This window comes from Amblyomma mixtum, chromosome 3, assembly GCF_055824585.1.
Source record: "Amblyomma mixtum isolate Tamu chromosome 3, ASM5582458v1, whole genome shotgun sequence".
NCBI lineage: Eukaryota > Metazoa > Arthropoda > Arachnida > Ixodida > Ixodidae > Amblyomma > Amblyomma mixtum.
The window spans coordinates 151224350-151248905 of NC_143014.1; the positions used below are offsets into that span (position 1 = coordinate 151224350).

At 45.4% G+C, this 24556-nt stretch overlaps 1 protein-coding gene across 3 annotated transcripts in view; it reads right to left on the bottom strand.

The window, feature by feature from the left end:
• LOC149352368 (G protein-coupled receptor dmsr-1-like) overlaps positions 1–24556 on the bottom strand; it is a 609356-nt gene that overhangs the window by 407534 nt on the left and 177266 nt on the right. Inside the window, exon 1 of one of the 3 annotated variants that reach the window (XM_089581537.1) lies at positions 23651–23703. The exons of the other annotated variants lie outside the window; for them this stretch is intronic. The gene's annotated coding sequence lies outside the window, so the exon portion shown is untranslated. Of the gene's footprint in view, positions 1–23650; positions 23704–24556 lie in introns of those variants that run through there. 3 annotated transcript variants of the gene reach the window in all.

The window sequence follows — 24556 nt, forward strand, 5'->3', positions numbered from 1 at the left end:
TCCCATTCGCAGCCGAAGCAGGGCAGAGTGAACATCTTTCATTGACGCTATCTATGCGAGCGCCCTACTGGATACATTGGGGCTCTTCTGAGACGTTCGCGGCACACGACTTCGAGATCCTAGCACTCCATGGTCGCGCGACACACACGGTAGCTGACAAGGTGCTAAGCCGGTAACAATAATTTAAGTATCTCTTACATAAAATATGGAAAGTCAGTTAATCTGGCTCTTGTCATTGCTGTAAAGTTCAGCTTTTGCAGAGACGACCGGACGATCACAGCTGCCCCAGTTTCGACGCCGGTTTCGAAGGCAACGTCATTGTAGAAACGTCATGCTGGACAGATGAAAAGAAAACGTGGGCAATTGTGCAGAAGCAGTCGAGTAGCGCGGCAAACGTCACCAAAGAGCGTTAAAAGCTACGACTGCCAAGTAAAAGAGGCGCAGTCAGGGTGCTGCAAGATAGGATTCAGTTGCAGAAAATCGGGTGGTAAGCGTGCACTGCTAAATGACTGCTATTTCTGCAGCAAGCTCAAACAGAAGAGTCGCAAACGCCCACAGCCTTCAGCCCTGACTATGTGCAGAAAAGTTGCAGGCCTTTCCGGAGGATGTGCGGAGAAGGAGCAAACAAACGCCATGGGATGGATAATAGGGAATAGATCACAAGTATAAGGCCAGAAAATCCGCCCATAACTTTGCTCGTCAGTTCCGCGTGCAAGATTATGCAAGAAGCTTTGAATGCTTGAAATAAAAACAAGAGGACAGAGTTTTTAGGGGTACGTTTTAGAGCCGACTGCTTATATTACGGAATCCTTCACAGCACCTTTCCACTACTTCTATATGCGCATTTGGTTGTACCCTGGATGAAGATGCTTAATTATGAATGGCTTTTCAAAATTCTTATTGTCTTTCTTCCAGAACTAGGCCACATGCATAGAATCAGGGGAGGCTTGCTATTCTGTCCCTGGGATTCATTGGCGAAAGAAGGTTTGCTCTCCAGTTTACGGGATTTAGCGCAGCGAGTCGAGTTCAACGCTTTCAGTTTTACTATCCTATAAAACGCGGCCCGAAAAATTCCATAGCTGTAAAACCGCTGGGATATCTTTAAAACTCGATTCAACAGACCTTAAAGCCTCTTTGAAAGGGACTGCACTGAAGGCTTTGCCTTTTTATTTTGCTCTCTTGCTTGGCGAGAATGAGTAAAAAAATAACCCATTTGCACCCGTCTCCTTATTTAAGAGGGCCAGCGATGCTCCTAGGATTACGTTAGAAAGAAATACGCAGCTCCTAAATTTACGTAAAAAGGCCAAAGTGCACTAGGGTCGAAAATATTTCCTTGAGAAGAGGTTAACAGTAAGCCCTGCTTTCCGTTTTTTTTTTCATTTATATGTGCTCCTCAGAACTACTTAAGACGGGAACTCGTCAGTGGCAGTTGACGTACAGTTACAGTAAACCTAAATGCAGCCGTTCGATCTCAAACCTTGCTCTTGTTTTAGCTTCCGTCCTCTGGTACCAAGCAGCTTCTTGCATACAGTTGCAGCTTCTGAGCCGCAGTGCACGTTACTTTGTGCATTCAAGCAATATATACGCGCTTCATAACAGACGTGGACCTCCAAAAATGAGCTTATATTACGGTACTTACATGGTCTGGTCCAACTTGGGCAGGAAAGGTGAAAAGCTCAGTGCGCTGAAAAGACTTAGGATCCGGAGGGTTTTCTAAAGATGCTGCGCGTTCTTGACGTTTCATTGCATCCTTTTAAAGAATTTTTTTTCGACGGATCCTGTCACACAATGAAAGCCGGAACAGCACACGTTCTTCCCACAGAAATAGGCCAGGCAAAACTTGCACTAAACAGAAGAGTGCGCAGCTGCTGTCTGCTTTGCTTTTAATGCCTTATTAAAACTTAGTGTAAATTGGGGCCTGTGTGTTTTCGGGGCTTGAAAGCTACAACTGTGACGCAATTTGGTGTCGCAATAGAGCGTCCAATTCCTCAAGCATTTTTTTTAGTGTCAAAATGACATCGGTTTCACACACGACGCACGAATACAGTAAATTCCACCTCGAGCTCATTTCTTTTTCATTTCAACCATACAATTAGGCAAGGTTGTAATCTTTCTGCACGTGGTTTCTGCATGGTTGTTTGCAAGTTGTATAAACAGTCGCCTCCTGCTGCGCGACCTATTGCAGGCTTGCTAAATCCCAATTTTTCGAATTAAGGAATGCCTCCTAAATTTCTAAAAAAAATAAACTTTAGGCTACTGTGTCACAGCTTTTTGTGCAAGCGTTCAGAAACATGCACCACACGAAAGAATTTGCAATGCTTTCTTGCACTTTTCGGCATCGGATTAAGGCGCGAGCAACCACTTTGTGAGCTAAAGTGCCGTGTAAACTTCATCTATGGTCGCTAGCAGTTTCCGGACGCGGTCTTTGTTATCGCCGTTGCTGTTTTGAGTGAAACCGTTGCAACTATCATCAGCCAATCAGAAAAGGGGCTGTCGTAGTTGGTGCCATTTACCACACCGGAGCGGGACTGATCATGGCTTACAGGGTGACCAATCACAATTGTCGACAATACGATGCCTGTTTGCCACAGAGTGGCTCTTACGTGCACGAGTAGTGTATTTTTTTATTTTTCTGCTTGGCTGCTCGTTGACTGACGCTAAATGTATCGTTCATAACACAGCCTACTCCTAAGGCGGGGGTTCCGTGCCATCAGCCGTTTTTGACATTGTTTGTGCGATCGCTGTGGCCTCCCGGTGATTAGGATAGAAAAATAAGTTCTAGCTAGTTGCAAATAGCAATGCGTTTTCTTTTCAATGCTATGTGCTGTTGATACAGTTGTTAATGGTGTGCCTGGAGTGAGCAGATTACGAAGTGCATAACAAGGTATTTTTGTTCCACTTGCTTACCTCTGCGAACTTTTTTCAAAAATCTTCGGCGCCAAAAAGAGAACTGCTACGACAGCATTCAGAAGAGATGTTAATATCGTGATGTCGGAAGACGTTTTTGGTTGCAACTAGTTATCTAAAACCACGCTCTAATAAAACACGTAAATGACAAAAATGAAGCATACTAAGGCGGTATAGCTTCTGGTATAATTCACAAAGCACAAGAAAATTTGGCACATTTGTAGATCACGCATTTTTTTTTATTGAACTACGGATTCTCTTCGTGCAAGGGGAAGAGGTAAAGGCTAGATGTCTAGCAAGCACTCTACGCTCCTACAGATCAAGGCAGCATAATATCCATACGAGGCACAAACTTTCGCAACAACGAAAATTAAATCATTTGAAAGCACATCTCCAAAACACTGCTATGTTTCCACTTGATGCATAATAAATATAATTCACTTTAAGAAAATCAGGAAATGCGCGAGCAACCTATTCGATAACAATAAATTTGATATCACAACAAACTAGGAAAAACTTTCGTTAAATTTCAAAACGTTCGAAAAATTTCGTTAAAACTGCAAAAATTTCTCCGATGTGTATTTGGTAGTTGTTTGGTTTTTATTGTTGAATGTTCACCTCAACCAATAAAAATGTTATTCCCTGAATTCATTACGGGAATCCAGTCGGCACCGGACCCCAGTGAGAAAAAGTACGCGTTTAGAACAGCCATTTCTTTGTCCTCAGCGAAGCCCAAAATACTCCTGAATGTTCTCGCGCTCCACATGTCTATTTTTGGCTTTGCAAGTCCTAGCAGATGCCATGTTCGAAGCGCAAGCATTACGAGTGGACGGTATTCTTTGTCCGAGGCTGCTCGCTTCCGGCGAAAAATTTCTCGGTTGGCGCTTTCAGCATAATCTCTGGCCCTTTCCACCCGACACCGATTCTATTTTGATAATACTTATGCGACTTTTCTTATATACACGTCTGCAAGAGCACTTTTCCTTTTTCTTGAGAAAAAATAACGAGCAAGTGTCAGGACTACCGAATGCGGCCAAATTAAGCTCAAACACGAATTAACCTACACGTGGAACCACCTTAAATTGACAGCATGACGGGGGAATATCGTTCGACAAACGATATGATGCCACGCTCTCAGTTCGACTTTTCAACGTTTCACATAGATAACAATGAAATTTTGTGACCAAAACCTATCCACCAATTGGGTGCTTTAGAAGCTATGGTGCCAATGATTTGGTCTATTGCTTTATTGGGGTTTAACGTTGCAAAGCGACTCAGGCTATGAGGGACGCCGTAGTGAAAGGCTCCGGAAACTTCGGCCACCTGGGGTTCTTTAACGTGCACTGACATCACACAGTACACGGGCCTCTAGAATTTCGCCTCCAGAGAAATTTGAGCGCCGCCGCTGGGATCAAACCCGCGTCTTTCGGGTCAGCAGCCGAGCGCCATAACCACTTAGCCACCGTGGCGGGTAACGGTGCCAACGAAAGCCCCCGTACTGCTTTTTAGAAATAATTTTCCGGCCTATCTTTCAGCCAATCAGCTAATAAAAGAGAAAAAAATCTGCATTGTGAGCATTAATCAGTCACATAAAACAATCTCGCTATGTTAGCAAAGCTTTGGGACAATTTTAACCTGAAGGCTATGCATTTGGCGGCGTCACCTCTCCCTGTTTTAGGGAGCGCGAATGCTCCTGTGCGGAATATCAGGTCAGTCGGCATAACCACTATACACCACCAAAGTAACGCATGCAGAACCACCGAGTTAGACACCAAAAGACGCAACAAAGTTAAATACAGTTTCACCTCATCATTTCATTGTACTGTAAACAGGCTGCTTCGATAGGGCGCTCTTGTGTCCTCGACTTTTGTTCATGACGCATGAAGTGTTTCTGTGTTTCAAACTGCATTAATTCTGCTGCTTTGTACGTGCTGGGGATCTAGCAGAAACGAGGTCAATGAACTCTTCAAGATGTCATAATGCCATTATCCTGTTGAAATAAATATATGTAGTCACCTGTAAATTTTAACCGGCATAACATTGCTTCGACAGCATTCACAATAAGCGCCTGATGCAAGTAAGATCACACACTTCGAACGCATTGCAAGGTATCTTGGGGAGGGACGGCGTTTCCAAATACTTATTGTGTTAGACGGTAACATAGGTTTACGCAGGCGCGATTTTCCGCAGGCGCGCGATTTTTGAATGGCGCGAGAAACGGCCTAAATTTCTTGAGGCAGGGCGGAGAGGGTAAGTATTTTTTCGAAATTTTGAAGACTGATATGGGTATAACTTACGGTAGGCTACACGCATCTCGAGAAATAAGGAGGCTAACAGCAATAGTTAGAAAGTTAGCTATTCAGTATTAATTAATCAGGCTGGCTAGTTAGAACGTCTTAGCTATATTCTGACGTACTACGCCGCTGAGAATGCTATCCCGAAAAAAGTGCTTTTAACTGAAAAATCCCTTTTTAAAAACTGCAGAAAGTCTTAGGTGAAACATCCGGTATAAACATCGCATTACCTTAGTTTCTTGCTGAGAAGAAACATGACGTACGCTGTAACGCTCTTTCCGTTTACCTCCCCTTTCCACTTCCCTTCGCAAATACCTCTGCCATAAGCTCCCCATATCTGTGCACTTCGTGGTCTCTGGAAAATAAGCTTCGTCTAGCCAGCAGGGGAATAAAACAACGACCTATTTGTAGTAAGTCAAGAGCGCGGCTCTTGATTCTCTAGAAGCGTAAGAAAGTAAACGATTTGTATTGCTTGAAAGCCTTCCGTGGTTATTTTAGACCAATGGTAATTCTTTTCGGAGGCTGTGAAACAGCTGACGAGGGGAGTAATGACCGAAAGTCACTACAGCCATTTGTGACTATATAGCGCCCGCCCCTTGCGCAACCTTGGGTTGCCTCTACATAGATGACAGACTTCGCCTCTCTTCTTATTTTCTTTGCGCGTGTTATGAATTGTATAGCCCGCGGATGCATTGCGAAAGAGAGGAGATTTCAGGAGAGGCCAAATGTGACTTCCAACATGCCCACGGGGGCAACGGCGTCCGCAGAAGGAAAAACAAGTTGCCCACTTGAAGCGCAAAAGTATGTGTTGGATACTTGTTGCGATAACGGCGACTATAGCTTCTTTGGTTTTATATTTTGCAACAATTGCTCTTGAGCCCGCATACCTGAGTTGTCCCAGCGCTGCGTTTTTTGCTGTCACTTTGCCGGTTTAAATGACCGAGTGTAAGTGCTACTTGCTGTGTCCCGAGGGTAATGTAGCGATAAAAAAAAATGCGCGTTTAGGAGGTAGGTAGAAGCCTCAAGTGCTGTTCACGTTGGTAAGAAATAGACTTTTAGGTTGTTTTAACCCCAAAGCAAAGCTCGTTTTATGACCGAAAAATTTCAAACAGCAAAAATTTGAGTTCGGTCCTTGTGGAAGATTTCTTCATATCTGACACACTGTCAGTTTACAAAACAAAAAAAAGTAAAGTTCTCTATCGCCGAGAGCACCGCTGATCAATACACAGCGGCTTTGTAGCACAAATTAAGACAAAAAGAGATCGCCTCTTAGCTATGGCTTATAATTCAGCTGCGGCTCTACAAACATCACTATAGACTGGAAAAGCGCGACTCCAGGTGCCCTATCATAGGGAGCCCTTCAGCGAATGGCGTTGACCGATTGTGACAACGTCACGGTCCATCGGGTTAATCCCTGGTTAATCCCCCCGTACACCTGCCCGCCCCCTGCGATGCTAGGCTACATGTGCAAGGGTATTAACCACGAAGTCTGACAATCGGCTGACCCCACTGTCGAAAGGGCCGCCTCTCTTAAGCATTTACCTGCCCAGTGAAGATAGATTGGAGTACTTTCCAAGCTTCAGCTGCTGTCCTCAGGCGGTAAATCGCGAAGAGCAAGTTATACTCACCCGCATACGAACTGCCGCAACAACGGTTTTCGTTGCCAAATATTCGTTCAAAAAAGAGGTAAAAAAATAAGGACTCACAGCGCGAGCAAGCATCTGTTTTTCTTTTTATCGTACTTCTGAAGCGGCCTTTGAAGCGGGCTTTCCTCCGTATGCTCCTCACGTTAAATGAAGTTGAGACCATGTCTGTCCTTACTGGCTGATTTGGAGTTTTGCCATGCGCTCCAGGTGCGAATCTTCTGTCGTCTCGATGGCCGATACTTTTATTCCTCGCTGAACGTCAGACTTCGAAGATGAAGCAGCACTGCCAAACGTTAGCCGCGGTACAATTACTCTCTTCCGCATGCCTTGCATTACTTCTTGTCGTACCCCTACAGTGTTCTGCTTGATTTTCCCTGCGTTTTTAGGCTTTCGCTGTAGTAACTTGTTCACATTTCTCTTAGCACATGTTATCGTCGTCGGTGCGTACTCCGAGGTATTTGCGTTCTCCCACCGTGAGTATCTGACACAGCCTTGGTCTGGCTGTTTGATCAGTATTTGCTCAAAATGCTAAATATCGCTAATCTAAACTACTTGTATAAACCCAGAGTTTTTCAATTTCCTTCTAAAATATCTGCTATGCGAGACAGTGCCGCATCTCCAGCGGGCGTCGAAGGTTTTGAAATTGACAAAAAATGTAAGAACCAGCTTTCGAGACATTTATTTTCATTGGACGTGTCTTTTTCCACTTCCTGCCATGTAGCTTGCTTTCGTTGCTGTCTTCTTGTATTCAGCTGTACCCCACGGTAAACCAGGTGCCTAGTGTTCCGTCTTAGCGACGGCCATGTCTCCATATTTTGATTTTCGCGAACAAAATTTGTCTCATGTACTGCACAGTCTAATAAATTCATTAATTCTGTTAGGCCCTTGTCATTCAAGCGTTACACTATATCTTCTGTTCGGAAGCTTTGTGGTTTGTCCCCCGTGCCTAGAGAGCTAACTTCTTGGTTTGCCGCTGTTCAAGAAAGCCATCGCTCCCACTCTCTCCTAGCGTGGGCCAGCGGGAACTAGGGGCTGTCACGTCGTCAGCAAGTTTTCTTCTCGGGTGCGATTTCGGCGGTAGACGACGCTCGCGCGTTGTCCTTGGAATGCGCGTCGTAGGATTCGAGGGCCGCCGCATAACGCGCGCACGGCCTGTGAATACCAAGACGACTCAGCGATTTCCTGAGAGCGCCGCGTTGCCCCTGCACAGCTCCGCCGCTGACTCTGCTGCCAGCTGCTTTTCACCGAATATGCGCCAAGTTTGCGCAAAGAAAAAGATGCGGATGCAAATTGGCTGCATGAAACAGCGCTGGCAACCCTCGAGCAAGCTTATCTGGCATTGGCGACAATGCCGAAACTATCACTCGTATGCACAGCCTGCGGGTATGCATTGTATTCGCTCTTGCAAGCGCTATAGGTCTCGGCTCTGAATGCAGTTTAGCTTTTTGCTGAGGGACAAAAGTTTTGAAACCTCAGAAATTATGGGGAACGTTGTCACGCCTGCATAGAGTGAGGCGCAGCTGCCGTGTTCGAGCTAGTTGTAAAGCTCACGAGCCCACGTTTTCCAACAGCTCCTTGTTTACCGACAAGCACTTCATAAATTCGTGAAAGTTCACCGTACTCTCCAAAACTCATGTAGGCTCTTCTTATTCTTTTTTTTTTCAGGCAAATCGAAGGAACTGATGACTGCGTCCTTCGGAGCAGCTAATACATGCTTCATACGTGGAATCTGTCTTTTGTTAAGCTGATATTTTTATCAGACAGCGAGCCCGGGCTAGTTTATTCCTTTCTTCTAATTTTTCAGAAAGCCAGAAAAGCACCTAAGCAGCGATGAACCACCCGAATTAATGCATTTAAGAATACATTGCCGGAGAGTTTGGAACATGGTTTTGCGCATTTTATCGGACTGACATACTAAATTAATTTAGTAACCACTAATTAACCCAGAGACAATTACTGTGTGCTCGACATTTTTACAGCTATCAACAACACCGCTAAGGCTAAATGAAGTTGTTAACCAAAAGTCGGTTTCTTGGAATCCAAAAACTTCGTGTGTCTGTTCATGGCCATAGATAAAACATGGATTCAGCAATGCATCCCGAGTCGAAACAACAGCCAAATCAGAGGCCAATGTCTAGTCAAAAGGCTCCAAAGACACCAAACGTTGTTTGGTCGTCCGAGAAGTTCAGGACCGTCTTTTTTTTTCGCGGGTTTATGGGTGTTAGTTGGGGCGAGGGGGAGGGAATCATCATCAGACATATTTACTTTACAGACAGGCAACACACAAACGTGCGCTCCCTGCGCTCTTTTAGAGAAGTGTTGGACAGGGATATGGGACCTTGACTGCGTGGAAGAAAGTCCTCCATGCCCAAGACAACGCTCAGACCAACGAACCGACCTTCGTAACGGCCAAATCGCGCTAAATGAACTCTGGCGCAGTTCCCTATTGAGAAAAAATTCTCTGTCTGTGAACATGCCATGGCTGCCGTTACTGCGCAGAAAAATAGCCTTTATAATGCTAACTATTCTGACAGGAGTAAACACCTGGAGACTGGGTGGGCCAACCGCGAATCCCTCGATCGATGTTCTGTTCGGAAATCACACGAATATTTTCCCGAAAAAGGTGTTAAACTTGCGCTCTCACCTGCGTTATCAAATCACCCTCGCAGCGCCTGCTCCGGCTCAGACCACAGCTGAAGCGTGACGGTCGGATTACATTAAACAGCAAGGTTTTCGCCCGTTAGAGCCCTGCAATTACCCTGCGAAGAATAAACGCGCTAGCGTAACTCATGCTTGGGCTCTCGCTCGACTGGCCAGCCAACCATGTCGTCATGTTGCCTACCAGTTTCCCTCTCACGCTGAGCCCAGGCCCAGCTATCATGTGGCAACACGCCCCATGTAATGGGTTAGTGCGGCTTGTGTTTGTGCTTCGTTCACTCCCATGCGCGCGGCCAAGAGGCCACTTTCCCGTGAGCACGCGCCACTATAACGCGCGGCGCTGTCGTGTCCACGCTCACCGCTCGGGATTTTGTTGCCTCCGGCAGAACATGCGGCTGCTCTCGGCCTGCAAAATGAGTGTACGCTCCAACATCCTTCCGTTTTGTGTTTGCTCATACATATTTCACGGCCCGCTTGACGACAATGCCCGCCACTGTGGCGTCGAAGCTGGGCCAGTCAGTGCATGGCACGAATCCGCTAGGTCGGGCTTCCGTAGCTCCACCGCATGCTTGGTTACTATGCCAACGTGCGAAAATTTTAGGGCGCACCAAAAACAGCCACGTAGGCGAGTAAGTCGGGGTCTTCGTGAAGAGTCGTGCAATTTGCCAAGGTATGGCACAAGACGCAAAATTCTGATTTTTTTTAGTTTTCTTTTCTGGAAGAAGATAACAGCCAAAGCTAAGGAGACAACAGCCTTGCCTTGTTTAAGTGGTGACTACACTTTTTATGCTCTTGTATCGTGCTGTCTTCAAGCCTAACTTCGGAGCGAGAAGCTCTGCGTATTGCTTCTTTTACGCTGTTATTTGGTTTCTACATGGCCTTCAAGTTCTCCCTTAGCGGGCGCCGAGATCAAGGTGAAGAAATGCTTAGCTTCTGTGCATCTTGTAAGAAGCACAGCCATAAAAATCAAGTTCTCTGCACTTCGAAAAACGCACACTGAAAACACTACAGTGCCTTTCATTGTTGCTGGTGTATCCATACAGAAATCCTGCCAAGCGAATGTCTCCGGCCCTTCAGGCTGATGTAAACACAATGAGTGGTATTAGATGCACACAATGACAGAAAATTTCCCAGTCATTTTGAAAGTTATGTCGAGACGGGAGGCGCTTACATTACACAAACCACAGAAGGGATATCAGTGCCCACCAGTCGAAAACTCGACGCGCCAATTTCCATCCTCAATTTTCCCGTTGACACTGCTAGGCTTTCCCCGTCATGCTGCTTGCGTAATTCTGACTGCCGAAACATTTCGCAGCTGTAAATACTTTTTTCTTAAATAATCTGACAGCGCAGCCTTTCTTGCCGCCATGACTAGAGGTGGACTCTGGAAATGAAAGTGAAAGATTTTCGAGGTAGAATATGTAAACGGATAGCCCGGAAAGTGTAAGCCTTTTTTTGGCGAAAAAAAAAAATGAACACGGCGGACAAAATTTATCATCACTGTTGGGAATTTCGCCTGTGACATTGTTTTCTTGCACCACCGAAAACGCGAACGAAGAGAGTCGGCAAAATAGTATAAATCAAGAAAGGTCGGGCAATGCCTCGCGTTATTTCTTTTTATTTTGCCTTTTGCGCGAGCTAGAAAGCGTACCACGTTCTACCGTTGTTCGCTAAAGGAATTTTAGCTGCCACTTGTGCTGTTAAAGGAAAGCGATGAAGCAAAATATTTGTCTACGTGTCTGGCTGGCTCAAATCTGCGGTTGGCCTATAGCGCTACAGGGGCGTCGGATCGCTCTTTCTTTTTGCTGTGCCCACGCATCTTGCCGCTTGCGGGCCGACTGGTATAAGCCGGCTTTCAACGCGTAAATTCTTGCTCTTGCACTTTCCCCCTGCCGTTTTCACTAGACAGTTTTCGCACCAAATACAATACATAGGTGCCGAGGAAATAGTTCGACCCTGTCTCGCTTGCTCGTTTTTGAATCTGCCTTCTATTGCCCTGTCACTATTATACCAGCAATGCGTCCTCCAACTCTAGTCGTATACAACTTATCCAAAACGTGCTGCTGCTATCCCCACTGTCAGGGTGCTGGAAGAAGAGCCATATATGTTCAGATCTCTGGGAAACGGTGTGCCTGAACAAACCTCAGCAGAGCAATCAAGCCTTATAACACATGTGTTGGTGTTTTTCGATGTTCTTATTCGCCTGTCGTCATTGAAATCTGGAATGCTTTGCCTAATGACGTTGTTGCTCAAACAGATAATCATAATTTCGAATGCCTGATTGAGATTTCGTTTCGCGGGCGTCTAACTTAACACTAGGAAGCGTGAAATTGGCTTGTGTTATATTGTGTTCCTTCTCTATAACTTAATAAATACATATTCAAAGCCATTTCTCAGGCTTCGAAAACAAGCGTTGCTTACTAACGTAATAAGCAGGAATTAAACTTAAAGTTCTGTTATAGGTATTTCAAACAGCGACAGCTACAATTGTTAAAGAAGCTTTAAGACGTTGTTGGTGTGTTATGCGAATATTGGTGGCGTCGAACTGTGGTGTATATCTCGCTTTCATTCAACATCCCACATGTGCTGCAATGTTACATGTGTAGATGTTATCCGAAGCCATGTAGTTGGAGTGGTCTTCCGTAAGCCTGAGTTTCAGATGAAATGTGTTTTATATTTAATAATGTCTATTACATTAACTTAAAATTGATAATAGTCAAGTCCGGATACACATAACTCCCATATTTCGAATTAGATGCTATATGTGTAAATGTACAGGGAAGTTGCGCAGTACATCGATATATCGAACGTCGCCCACCCCCATCCCCCTTTCCTCTCCCCCCTCCGCGCCTCCCCACCCTGTCGCGCTTTTTCTAACGGCCCTTTCGATCACTTTTCGAGCGCGGAGACGGGTTGGCTGCGTGGCCTTGGGCATCTGCTAGCAGCGCTAGTGCCGTTAAACCGCGCGACGAAGTGAACGCGAAGTGCATTTCAGTGTGTCCTTCAGTCTGTTGAGGTGATTTTCCACGCCTCATTTTTGTCATGCGGTGAAGCCAACCCAACTAAAGCCAAGCGGTGGCTCTCGCTTTCGCACTTCTCTTGCTTCGCTGCCGAAGGCATTGCGCAAACCAACTGCACCTTAATTTTAATAAGCGTCTCTGCTATTTATAGTGTACTGGTAATAGAATACACCTGTCATTACAGGAAGTAACTAGTTCGAGAGCATCATCCGCTGCGGCTTCGATGCGAAATTGGTTGGGACTATCAACGACTAGCCCGCGGTGCGCTGCCAGCACGCCGGCGAGCGGCTCGTCGCTGCAAGATGCGCATCACTAGCGTGGGTGCGATACAATCTTGCTTCTGAGATACAGATGACCTTATGTTCTGCCATTTCTTATATGTCGAATTGTTTATATATTGAACTTTTCCTGAACTGAATTCTATCCTGTCGCCTACTGACAGTAACATTATGAGAGCGCAAATTAGAAAGTTGGGAAAAAAATTAGGCTTTAATCCGTGAGATCCCTCCACTGCAAGAATGCATGCGTGCTGTTCAGCGTTTTCATCTCAGGCATACAACACAAGGAAGGTTGCCACGAAAGAAACCATTATGCACTGCTTCCGATGAGCTACTTCTAATCACCCGCGGGGCAGCAGCGATCACGCAGCATGTGCGACATGTCTACTTGAAATTGTCTGCTGTCATCGGCGTCGCGACGCAACCATTTGTTTTTAGTTTCAATTACTTTCCGATAGTCCACGATGACTCAGTGGTTATGGTTCTCGGTTGCTGAACTGAAAGACACAGGTTTAAATACCGGCCGCGGTGATCTCGTTTCGATGGAGGCGAAAACCTGTGTGCCTGTGTGCTGTGCGATGTCAGTGCGCGTTAAAGAACTCCAGGAGGTCGAAATGATCCGGAGCCCTCCACTACGGCGCCCTTCATAGCCTGAGTCGCTTTGGGACGTTAAACCCCATAAAACCAAGACCCTACGCGTACCAGGGAAGGTCGGTATAGCGGATGCAAGAAATCAAGACGTTAGCGGTGGCACAAGCGTGTTTATAAGAAGTTACTGCCCGCTACGAGACTACGAGAGCACAAAAACTATCACCAACGAAGAGAACAAACGCTCACACTACAAGCACGCGCGAGCGCGGCCAAGAGCACGTGCGAAGGAGGCAACAGAAAACGCATCGCGAAGAAAAACTCTGCGCGTTCTAAAAGGATCTAAAGCAGCAGCGGCTTGAAGAAGTCGCTCTTTGATGATCTCTTGAGGATGTCATGCGTTCATAAGTGGATGAAATTTATCTCTTCTAATCATTTTTGCAAAAGCTGCTGCTAATAGCATGCCAGATGAAGGCGGAGGTCCCACGTTTTCCCGGCCACTGGCCATTTTTCACAATGTCCGCGCAATCGTTGTATTCCTCCTGTTTAGGACTGAAAAAAAAAAAAACTTTTAGCTCATTAAAAAGAGAAATGTACTTACATTTCAACGGTTTGCGCTATTAATAACAGTAATGTTTGGTACGAGTGGAGTGTGCAAGAAATGTAGTACATTAAACGATACTTTCATTCGACTTCCCTTCTGAAGTTTCTTTTTTTTGAAGTCCACGGTATCAAAAAGAGGGCTACTTCTTAACCACACAAATGAAGTATTATTCGCAGGAAATGCCGAGCAGTTTTTGGCTCCAGTGGATAGTTATTTATAAGCGGTGCTCTAAAGAAATAAAAAAAAAATGACAAAAATGGCGTATATTACAGTCTTAATAACTTCCAGTCTAATTGACAAAACATAAGCGTATTTGGTGCCTTTCTGGAATCTGCATATGGTGTCAAGTGCGCAAAACGTCTTTGAGTTGCACTATGTAGTTCATTAGTTCTCGCTGTTCTGTGTTAAACGCCGTCGCCAAAACGCGACCCACAGGCAGACCGCTATTCTGAAACCAGATGTCACAGCACCGGACTCACAACGCATGGGAGTTGGTTTTAGTGCGTTAGTATTAAAAGCTTCACCGGGACAAAAAATGTGTCGTCAGTCATGAAATTTGCCCATTGGCTGGAGGGAAGCGACAGCTCGTCCGGTAAAGACATCAACAGCTTCCAATGCTATAGCATTACCAGCACATAAGGCGATTAAGTGTCCTTGTAAATTTGTTAACCGTTCCTAATCTCGATTCTGCCCGAGTCGATTCTTGGGCCGAAGCAACATCGACATCAGGACTAGTCGACGAAAGGGCGACGTCAACCTTCCAGCATTTTCCATACCGGTTCATTTGCACAGGCTCGCTGGCATGCGGCAAGGTGAATGGGTCAGTGGGATGGATTATTTTAAATAAGTGGTACACAGCCCTACAAAAAGAGTGGCTCTTTACTGAGAGATTCTGCTAAGCCCAACGTGGCGGGTTATTTTTTGCTTGGCGACAAGAAAGGCTTGTTAAACGCTCTCATTTAGCAACTTTCTCCTCTTAAAAGAAAATATTGAATTCTTCAATTTTCCTAGAAGCTTGCGGGCAGAACTAAATTTTGTTCGTTATACTCACAATTCCTCCACGGGGCCTTCCTCCAGATACGCACAGAAAGATAAAAGGAGATGTTCAAGATTGATGTTTAGGTTGTCCTTTAGCGCCTCAAACTTTACATAAACCTGCAGCCGCCATACTTACGTTGTTAACAGTACATAACTGTTTATTAGTCGAATTGCTTACATTTTAATTCTGTGGCTGGTTTCAAGCCACAGTACGTGTTAGCGCTAGAATGCTTTGTTGGTAATAGCGTCTCCATGAATTGCAGCCAACTCCGTCGCCGGAAGTAAAACTATGCGTAAAATATGTAGTTTTAAGAGCGCTGGTCCGGATGGATTGTATGCCTTCATTACTAGCTCGCCGCTAACACCGTCATGTCAAAACCGTGCATTTCCTACTTTTAGGCCACGGACATAGGCCCCGTGTTCCGGCGGCAACATCAGCTCTTACGAGTGCAGCGCTGATTAACTAAGTGTTGAGCGTGTTTTCGAATCTTCCTTGCGTATTTACCGTAATGATTCGTTTTAACGAGCAACGCGCAACGCGAGTCGGATGTCTGGCGGCAAATTTCGTTTTTCATTTAATTACTGGTACAACGACCTGTTTTTGGCGGAAACAGCAAGAGTTCTTGGCCAGGACTGCACGTTTTTAGTGCTTGCTCTGCTGTTTCTGCCGGCCGCCTTTAATGGTCTTCAGAACACTATCCAGCGGTTGGAGCTAGGCATAGACGTCCAGATCAGGTAAATCTTTCTACCGCAATTTCTCTATGCGACTGAAGGGCACACGAGAAAGCTGGTCGAATAAGACAACCAACGGATCTGTGGTCTAATCATTATAGCCGATGACAAAAACCGCCGAGAAAACCTGACAGGCAGAGTTTCATGCCACTTCTCACAGCAGAATGTGCAGCGCCGCTGTGCGGCCGCGAAGTGCCCACTCTACGTGCGCCATGGGGAGCGTATACTCCTGAAAAAAAAAAAGTAAAAAGATCTATACGTTAACCTAGGTAGATTCATCAGGCAAATTTCATGGCACCGACCGCATTTGGAGCTGCCACTCAGAGGAAGGCACGAGTTATCTACGAAATGTCTGGGGAAAAAGTGGCATGGCAAAGAAAGACGATTGCGGTGGTGTAACTTTACATAGCGCAGCGGATTGTAGTCCAGAAAGCAAGGTATTTACAAGAAGGTCTCTTCCGAAGTACCTGCAGTTTTGATAATTTATTATTCAATTTGCAAGTAAATGGCGCCGAAGTCTTTAGAGTGCTTTAGAAAAGAAGGTCCGAAGTTAAGGGCCCCTGCTTGCACCTTTTACGATGCCCTTGCGGTTTTTACTTATTCTACCCGATTGCATTCAAACGCATGACTCGCGTGTATTATTGCTTAAGGGCTTAGCGTGACCCCGATGCGTAATCGGTTCGATGAATGTGCACTCTGAAGGAACCCTTTCCGCAAAACATGAATCAGGCAAGTTTCTTACTATAGCTGACTTATTAGGTCAAAAATTGTGCACCATCTGAATGTGGGGTTCACGTTTGCTTCCGTCCGCGTTTCCTCCCGTCCTGATAGTACTTGCAACTAGCTTTAGAAGAAAGGCTAACGGCATCTCGGCTAAGCAAGCCGCTCGCAACGAGATCTGCCACAAGTTTTCGAAACTAATTTCCTCTTACTCTAGGTGTTACCGCATAGTGCATTTTGTGCGTTATCGGAAACCTTTTCTGCAGAGTTCTGCCTAGCCGCAGAGCTGTAAAAGGTTAAACGTTATCGTTTAGTTTTGTGAGGACTTGAAGTTTGACTAGCTGGCATGCATGGTGCCATAACTCATAAAGAGTGCTGGAACAGTTTCAGACAAAATGCACTTCACATAAAGGCTATTACTTTTTATTTAATTTCTCACGCGTGCGCTGGTAACACAGGTACTGATTTATTTCGGCAGCCTGCGTGCTACTGCATGCCGCTCTTTTTCCCGCGCTTCCGCATTCATAAACTCTTCCGTCGAGCAGTCCTTTTAGTCACCTTCGTTGACTGTCAAAAATTTCAGGAACACTCCCTGCTCTTTGAAGCTCCATAGAGCCCACAACACTCCAGTGGTAGAACTGCACAAGTACGCAAGGATCTACGACAAAAGAATCGACGAAAGGCTCCAGAAGGCCACTGCGCAGGTCCGTGGACCGATTCTTGAAGAAAAATGGCAGCAGAGGCTCCTGCTCTGAGTACGGTGAATAGGAGAACCAGACTTCGCCTCTTTTTTTCTCTTCTAAATTCCTGCGAGGCAATCTGCCGCATCAGTTCCCTCATCCCCGCTGAGCTGCCATGTCTACGACTAGATTACACTATAGGCAGCAGGATACTGTCTGCGCTAACATCTATCTTATGTAGTAAAAGATCTGCCCCATCCACTCAGTTAAAAATCAATAAATTATATCTTGAGAGCTCCACGTGCAGTTATTGCAATTACTTAGCTTTGGTCTGGCTTTATGCATTCATGAACGGTGCATTTTTGCGTTCTGTGCGAAGTAATGAAAGGGCCGTTCTTTTTGCATTTAACTCCCGAATCCCGTGAAAGCCGCCTGTGTTTTTTTTTCTTTGAACTGAATGAATCGAAGTTAGACGAGTGCACTTCCACGTGATGCCGGTCACAGTCTTCTTAATTTCGCATATCGAGCAGCTCAGTGCGAACATAAGAAAAGGCGAAGCCAAGGCGAGAAAAATATGTCTTGGTACTTTAAAAGAACCTAAAAATTGTCAAGGGCTCATTGCCTGCAAGAAATGGCAGTACACTAAGGCGTGTTCAAGCACCGTCCGAACGGATGTCTTCCGGTGGGATTAGTGACTTATCCCGCTTGTGAAACTATCATAGTTCCGTACAGGCAGCTTTTGTTGTATCAGAAAATATGCTGTCTTACATACATTATTCTTTCGGCCGCCGCGGTGGCTCAGTGGTTATGGTGCTCGGCTGCTGGCCTGAAAGATGAGGGCTTGATCCCGGCCACGGCAGTCGAATTTCAATGGAGGCGAAACTGTGCGGTGTCAGTGTACGTTAAAAACCCCCATGTGGTCGAAATTTTCGGAGCCCTCCACAACGGCGTCCCTCATAACCTGAGTCACTTTGGGACGTTAAATCCTCATAAACCATATAAAATCATTTCATTTTTGTACGCATGTCTTATTTTACCTTTTATTTAGTTTCTTCTGTTATTTCATTTGTTCATTTGTTTCGATGATAACTCTCGCTTTGCAAGAACTTCCAGTTGTGCACCTGGAAGTGTCACAAATAATGTGTACCCACGAAACGACGGCCGAACATGTCTGTCAGTACCAACCTTGGTCACAATCAAAACTATCATCGAGTTTGCAGAGCGATGGACTTCACAAAAGACCTTAAAAACGCCTCTGTTGCGACGTGCTACAGCATATTCGGCGATCCCAGCCAAAGTACGTTTTCCAGCGACAGTGGTTTTGTTCGCCGAATTTAACTGCGGACCCAACAATTCTGTCTCCCGCTCAAAAGCATTTTTGAGCATTAAACAGTTTATGAACGTAATTTTTTTTACAAAATGTAAGATTTCACTATAACAATCGATATATCCACCGACCACCCGACGGCAGCCTTGATTTTCTTTTTGCTATTAGAGTGTTTGCTATCGTCCAAAGCGTTCCCTATTGAAGTAAGGCGTGAAGTTGTGCTAGTTGGTACATGAGTTCAGTCATTTTAAAACTGCGCGAAAAAGACGGGACAACGAGACGAGGCCCAAAACAGGACCACACAAAGCGCAGTAAACCACGCAAAGCGCAGCGCTTCGTGTGGTACTGTTTTGTGCCTCGTCTTGTCGTACCATCTTCTTTGCGCAGTTTTAGAATGACTGAGTTCCCCATTCATTTTTTATGGCAGTCTTAACTGCTTGATGCGATGTATGGAAGCACGTTAAAAAAAGATTTTGTTACACATCAGAAGAATTGACCTGAAGGAAGAAGAAGGTAGTGGTTATGCCATTATGTTCACACGCTGTCGCGCCGGATTAAGAGAGTGGGGAGCAAGCATGGGGTAAAAGCTCTGTTTTCTGCGCCTAACAAGCTAAAAAGAGTGAGCGTGGTGGTTCAAAGAAGGAATGAGGGGAGCAGAAGAAATGCTTGCAACATAAATCATGAAAATAGATATGTTCCCTGTAAGACTGGCACAGTATATCAAATCCCCTTGTCCTGTGGCCTCACCTACATAGGCCAGACTGGCAGCTGCATTAACGTGCGGCTCATGGAGCAAGCTAATTCTTTTTTTTTAAAAAGAAAGAAACTAACCTAGCGAAGCATTGTTCCATGCGCAAATGCACACCGTTTTTTTGGTGACACTGATGTGTTGTTCGTTCATTCTGACCAGCGCCCTAGAGAAGTAGCAGAAGCCTTTCATATTATCAGAAAAAATAAAGGGTGCGTGAGTACGCCATCTGTCACATTATCTCTTCGAGAAATGAATATGCTACATAGTGGGCAGCGGTTCTGCGGATGTACACGTGCTTTTAAAGCGGTTTTACCTTTTACCAGCAGTAGGAGTTCGTTGACATTGCTCGTGTGCGCTCTTTTATGACGTGCTTCTTTCTAATAAAAAATCAGTTGGAATTTCAGCGCTGGTTTGTGTGTCTTGTCTCTTTCTTGGTCTGTGTGTGTTTGTGCTGTTGAACCACCATTATTGACCATTACCTTCAATATTTCCATAACAGTATCTTAGAGTTCTTTAACATCCAAAATTTTTGTCCGAGAAAGTTTAAAGTTTTGAGTAGAAATATGTGTGTCTCAGTAATGGAGGCGTTCAATGCTCCCTTCCGATACTCCGCAAGAGTGTTTTATGTCTTCGGCTTTTTCTATGAGGCACCAAAAGGCAATGAGGCAGCGTCGAGGTAATTAGCTTTATGTTGTGCTTCAACAGAAAGGCTGACCTTACTCGCTGTAGGGAAATGCAGTATTTTCTACAGCAGAAGTGATTTAAAACTTGAAGTACCGCTCTTAGATCACTATTTTATGGAGATTAGGGCTGACATCTTGTTTAATTAAGTTCAACATGATCTAATGGTTGAGGAAACAGCGACGTCTCATTTAACGGGTTATTCCATGGAATGCAGGTTCGAGGTGAGGCTTACAGTAATCAAAGTTGACTAGGTTTCCTTTCGATGGCTCCTTCTCATCTCGTGCATTAATTAACTTGGCTACCGCTAATAGTCACGGGTACGAGCAAAGTTGTCATTCGCCGCTAAATGCGGATAAATAATGTTGCACATTCTTCTCCGTTTGATATGGCATATGGGATGACAGAACATGAATATTCCGCGCTTAATGAAAACCGTTGTCGCAAGAATGAGACTGGCATTGACATGCCGACACACGGTGCGCCTGAATATGACCTCTGTATGCAGCGAAATAGTGCGACGATTCGCTTTTCTATGCTGCATTTAACAAAATGAGTTTTCCAGTGAGCGGATTTCAAACATTGATAATAGCGTAGTAACAAGAATAAGGGAAGTAATACAAGGGAAAATAGATGCGACTGTGTATTAGGAACTGTCGTCAGCGTGTGACTGACTATGGCACTCAATTCCCGTTGGTTTCTTTTCAAAATATCTTGAATAAGCTGCGAACACGGCTATAAACGAGAGTGCATCCGTACAAAGGCGACAGAGTTTTAGTCGGATACGAAGACGCACAGGTTTTCACTTTTCTTTTGTTCTCATTACACCGCGCTAAATAGGGCGGGATATAGTCCGTTGCCTACAAGGTATTTACTAAGGTAATCGAATACAGTTAGACCAACCGTAGACTTCAATCAACCAAATGATCAGGCAGGCTTTCGTAACTAATATTCCACAATAGATCGTATTCACACCATCAATCAGGTGATAGAGAAATGCGCAGAGTGTAACCAACCCCTATATACAGCCTTCATCGATTACGAGAAAGCATTTGACTCAGTGAAAACATCAGCAGTCAAGCAGGCTTTGAGGAATCAGGGTGTAGAAGGGCCTTATGTGCAAATACTGGAAGATATCTATAGCAACTGCTAAGCTACCATATTCCTCCATAGTGTCAGCAATAAAATTACAACAAGGAAGGGCGTTAGGCAGGGAGACACGATCTTGCCAATGCTATTCAGCGCCTGTTTACAGGAGGTATTCCGAGGCCTGAATTGGGAGCAGTTGGAGATAAGAGTTAATGGATAGTACCTAAATAATCTGCGATTCGCTGATGACATTGCGTTGCTGAGTCACTCAGGAGATGAACTGCAAAGAGTAATCAATGTGTTAGGCAGAGTAGAACGGTAGCTCTTATAATTAACATGCATAAAACCAAAGTAATGTTCAAGAGTCTAGCAAGGGAACAGCAGTTCACAATCGGCAGTGAGGTGCTGGAAGTGGTAAGGCAATACGCCTACTTAGGGCATGTAGTGACCCCTGGTCCGGATCATGAGAGTGAAATAACTTGAAGAATAAGAATGGGGTGGAGTGCATATGGCAGGTTTTCCTAGATCATGAATGGCAGTTTGCCAATATCCATCAAGAGAAAAGTATACAACACTTGTATCTTACCGGTAGTCAACTATGGGGCAGAACCTGGAGGCTAACGAAAAGGGTTCAGCTTAAAGGGGTTGTGAAACGAAAATAAAGGTGCCCAGTTGTAACTTTTGATGCTGCAATAAACATTAGGCATGCCGATTCCGAAATATTTCGGTGCAATATTGAGTCTCCATTTAATAAAAGCAGTTTAAAATCATTGCTTTTTTGCGCTTTTAAATCGACCTTGCGAGGCTTTCGGCCGGCATAAGCACTACTCGAATACGTCATCTTAAGACTTGAAGACACGCAGATCTCTAACTTTTCTTTGTCCTAAAATAATAGATTTGCGGTAATGTTAGAAAGTAAAAAGAGTATGTAATTTTTTTGAGCACACAAGATCGCCACTGACGCGTGATCGGTTTCGAAACACACAACTGTACTCCATTAATGTGCAGCATGTGGTCATAGATCGGCCAATGACGTGTGATCGGTTTTGGTTTCGGTTCTGCTTCTCCATCCTCTGTGGCTCCAGTATCCATGGTTCTAGTCTGATTTACATCAACCCGACAGTGCCGATTTCATTAAGGTGATCAAGCTGAGCAAGGTCAGCTCAACTCGACGACTGCGTATTTACATGAACTCGATTTCAGTGAGTCGAGACAGGTTCAACAGCAGTGACACCAGGCGTCGTGGGTCGAACATTGTAGGTGTTGCGACTGTGTGCTAGAATTTGATGACACGTGTGCGCTTCGTAGGAGAGGCACGAGGATACACCACGAGATATGCGACGCCTGTCACATTAGCAAGGAAGGTGATAACTGCGCCAGCCCGTACGCCTTCACTTGACTTGTCACAAAAAGAAATCATGCATCTCAGAAACAGTTTGCCACGTATGGAGCAGTAATTTTTGTTGCTTGTTTTGTTTTAATCCAGCGCCCGCATGTATCATGAAACTGTATTTATGTACCTTCTAACGTAGTAAAAAGCTCGGCTGTGAGTTTGTCCGCAAATACGGACTTACACTTGAAAATAACGCAAACAGATTCCGCGTCACTCAGGCAGAAGACGGCAGACGGAAGCACATCACTGCAGGAGACCGGTATACGCGCAAACACCACCGCGCAAAACTAATCCGCTCGGAAAATCAACCTGATGAAGTCGTCTAACTACGGGTACAACGCCTAGCGTGGACAAAGCCACCATTTTGAACTCTGCGCCGTTGCAGCTGCTGGAGTTGCCGTACTGCGTACGCGTACAGAGCGGGTGGTTGTGCAGTGAAACAAGCGTTCAGGGCAAGGAGCGAGGTCAGAAAGCACGAAGGCAACTTTGTGCCTACCTTAAAGAAGGACGGAATAGGGGAGGCCTCACCAAGGCCTTCATAGTAAAGCATGTTTAAAACCTGACTCGAGAAAATCTAGCTGCTCTTAAGGCGTCCCCCCTAAGGCAAGGAACGTTTTAAACTGTTGCACTAAGACACCGCGGCTGGTGCTCACACCTCTCGGTCGGCCACACCAGAATTGTACTTTGATTTGCTGAACGAAAGAGCACCCATGTTTGCCGGAGTCTCGCGAAATGAGAGGCAAAATAAAAGCATAGCAAAATACTGCGAGACTAAATTAAGACACTTAAAGAAGGTCAACTCACTCTTCATCCCAGGTTGATACATTATCGCCAGAAGATAAGAGATACGTAGCTTCAGCGATGTACTTTCCATGGGTGTAGGAAACACCGTTGGAGCCTAGAGTAATTGGATTACCTCACGCTCGCATACTGTTCAACGCAAAAAACAAAATACAGAAAAACTATGCCTCTCTGACCTTTCCCCTCCCTCGGGGCAAAGAATTGACACAGGTCAACTTCTTTCCAGTTGACGTTTTGTCGGAAACTGGACTGCACCTTTTTCAAGCGTTTCAGCACTGGGCTCAGTATCTGCCTCAGCAAAGCTTGCAACCGCGATAAAAATCTGTGCGTTTCTTGAGAACGTCGGGATCAGAACCCAGCACCGGGCGCCCTACGCGCTGGATGCGTGGGCGAAAACTGCAGCGATGTTTCGCCCGTTCCACCCGGAACAGCAGCCCACTTACCACTGACGCTACTTCAGAGCGCGACTTTGGCGCTCGCTTGTACAAATGAGGCTGCACAAAGGTGGGGCAAAAATTAATTCAGGGGCCGTATTACGCAAGCTGTCCATTTTAAAATGGCCATTTCGCGTACGTCTCGTCCTCTGTCACTGGTCACTCAGATATACCCGCGGCTTTCAAGCGTCTGTGGAAAGCAACCTGACCATTGGGTGGTTGCCGACCGGACCTCACTATTGGCTGACACTGATAGCAGTATGCAGCCACTGTCGAGGTGTATCTCAGCGCTCTGTCAACAGCGGGTGACCGGGCCTGACCACTGGCTGCCATTGGCTGCGATATGCAGCCAACAGTGAAGTCCGGTCGCCTTCCAACCAATGGCCGGGTCGCTTTCTCCAGACGCTTGAAAGCCGCGGATATATCTGAGTGACCAATGACAGAGAACCAGACGGAAGCGAAATGGCCATTTTAAAATGGACAGCTTATAAAATACGGCGCCAGGTCACATTTAGTTGTTGGTTCTGGAGCAGGCAAGAGTGCAAAATGTTCTGTTCTGATAGGCATTGCCGCCATTGCACCCTAAAAAAAAGGCAATTTATATAGATATCGCAGCCTTCCATTTTTTGCTTTGTATTCTTTTTTAATTTCTTGCAGGTTTCATTCTCTTCGCGCACTGGCTGGCCCGGCGCAGCATGGCAACGCGCGCAATCATCGACCACTGACGCGTTGATGTGCGGTCTCTTTCTTTATATGGGTCGTTCAATGTATCCTCGCGAGCGTGCTCGCCTCTGACCTCGTTCATGCATACCAGCCAAAGGGGGCATCTTATTTTCAGAGACAGAGCGGAAGCCATCATGAGGCAAAAGAAGCCGAAGAGTAAGGCTAGTAGCCGAATGAAATACGGGAATGGGC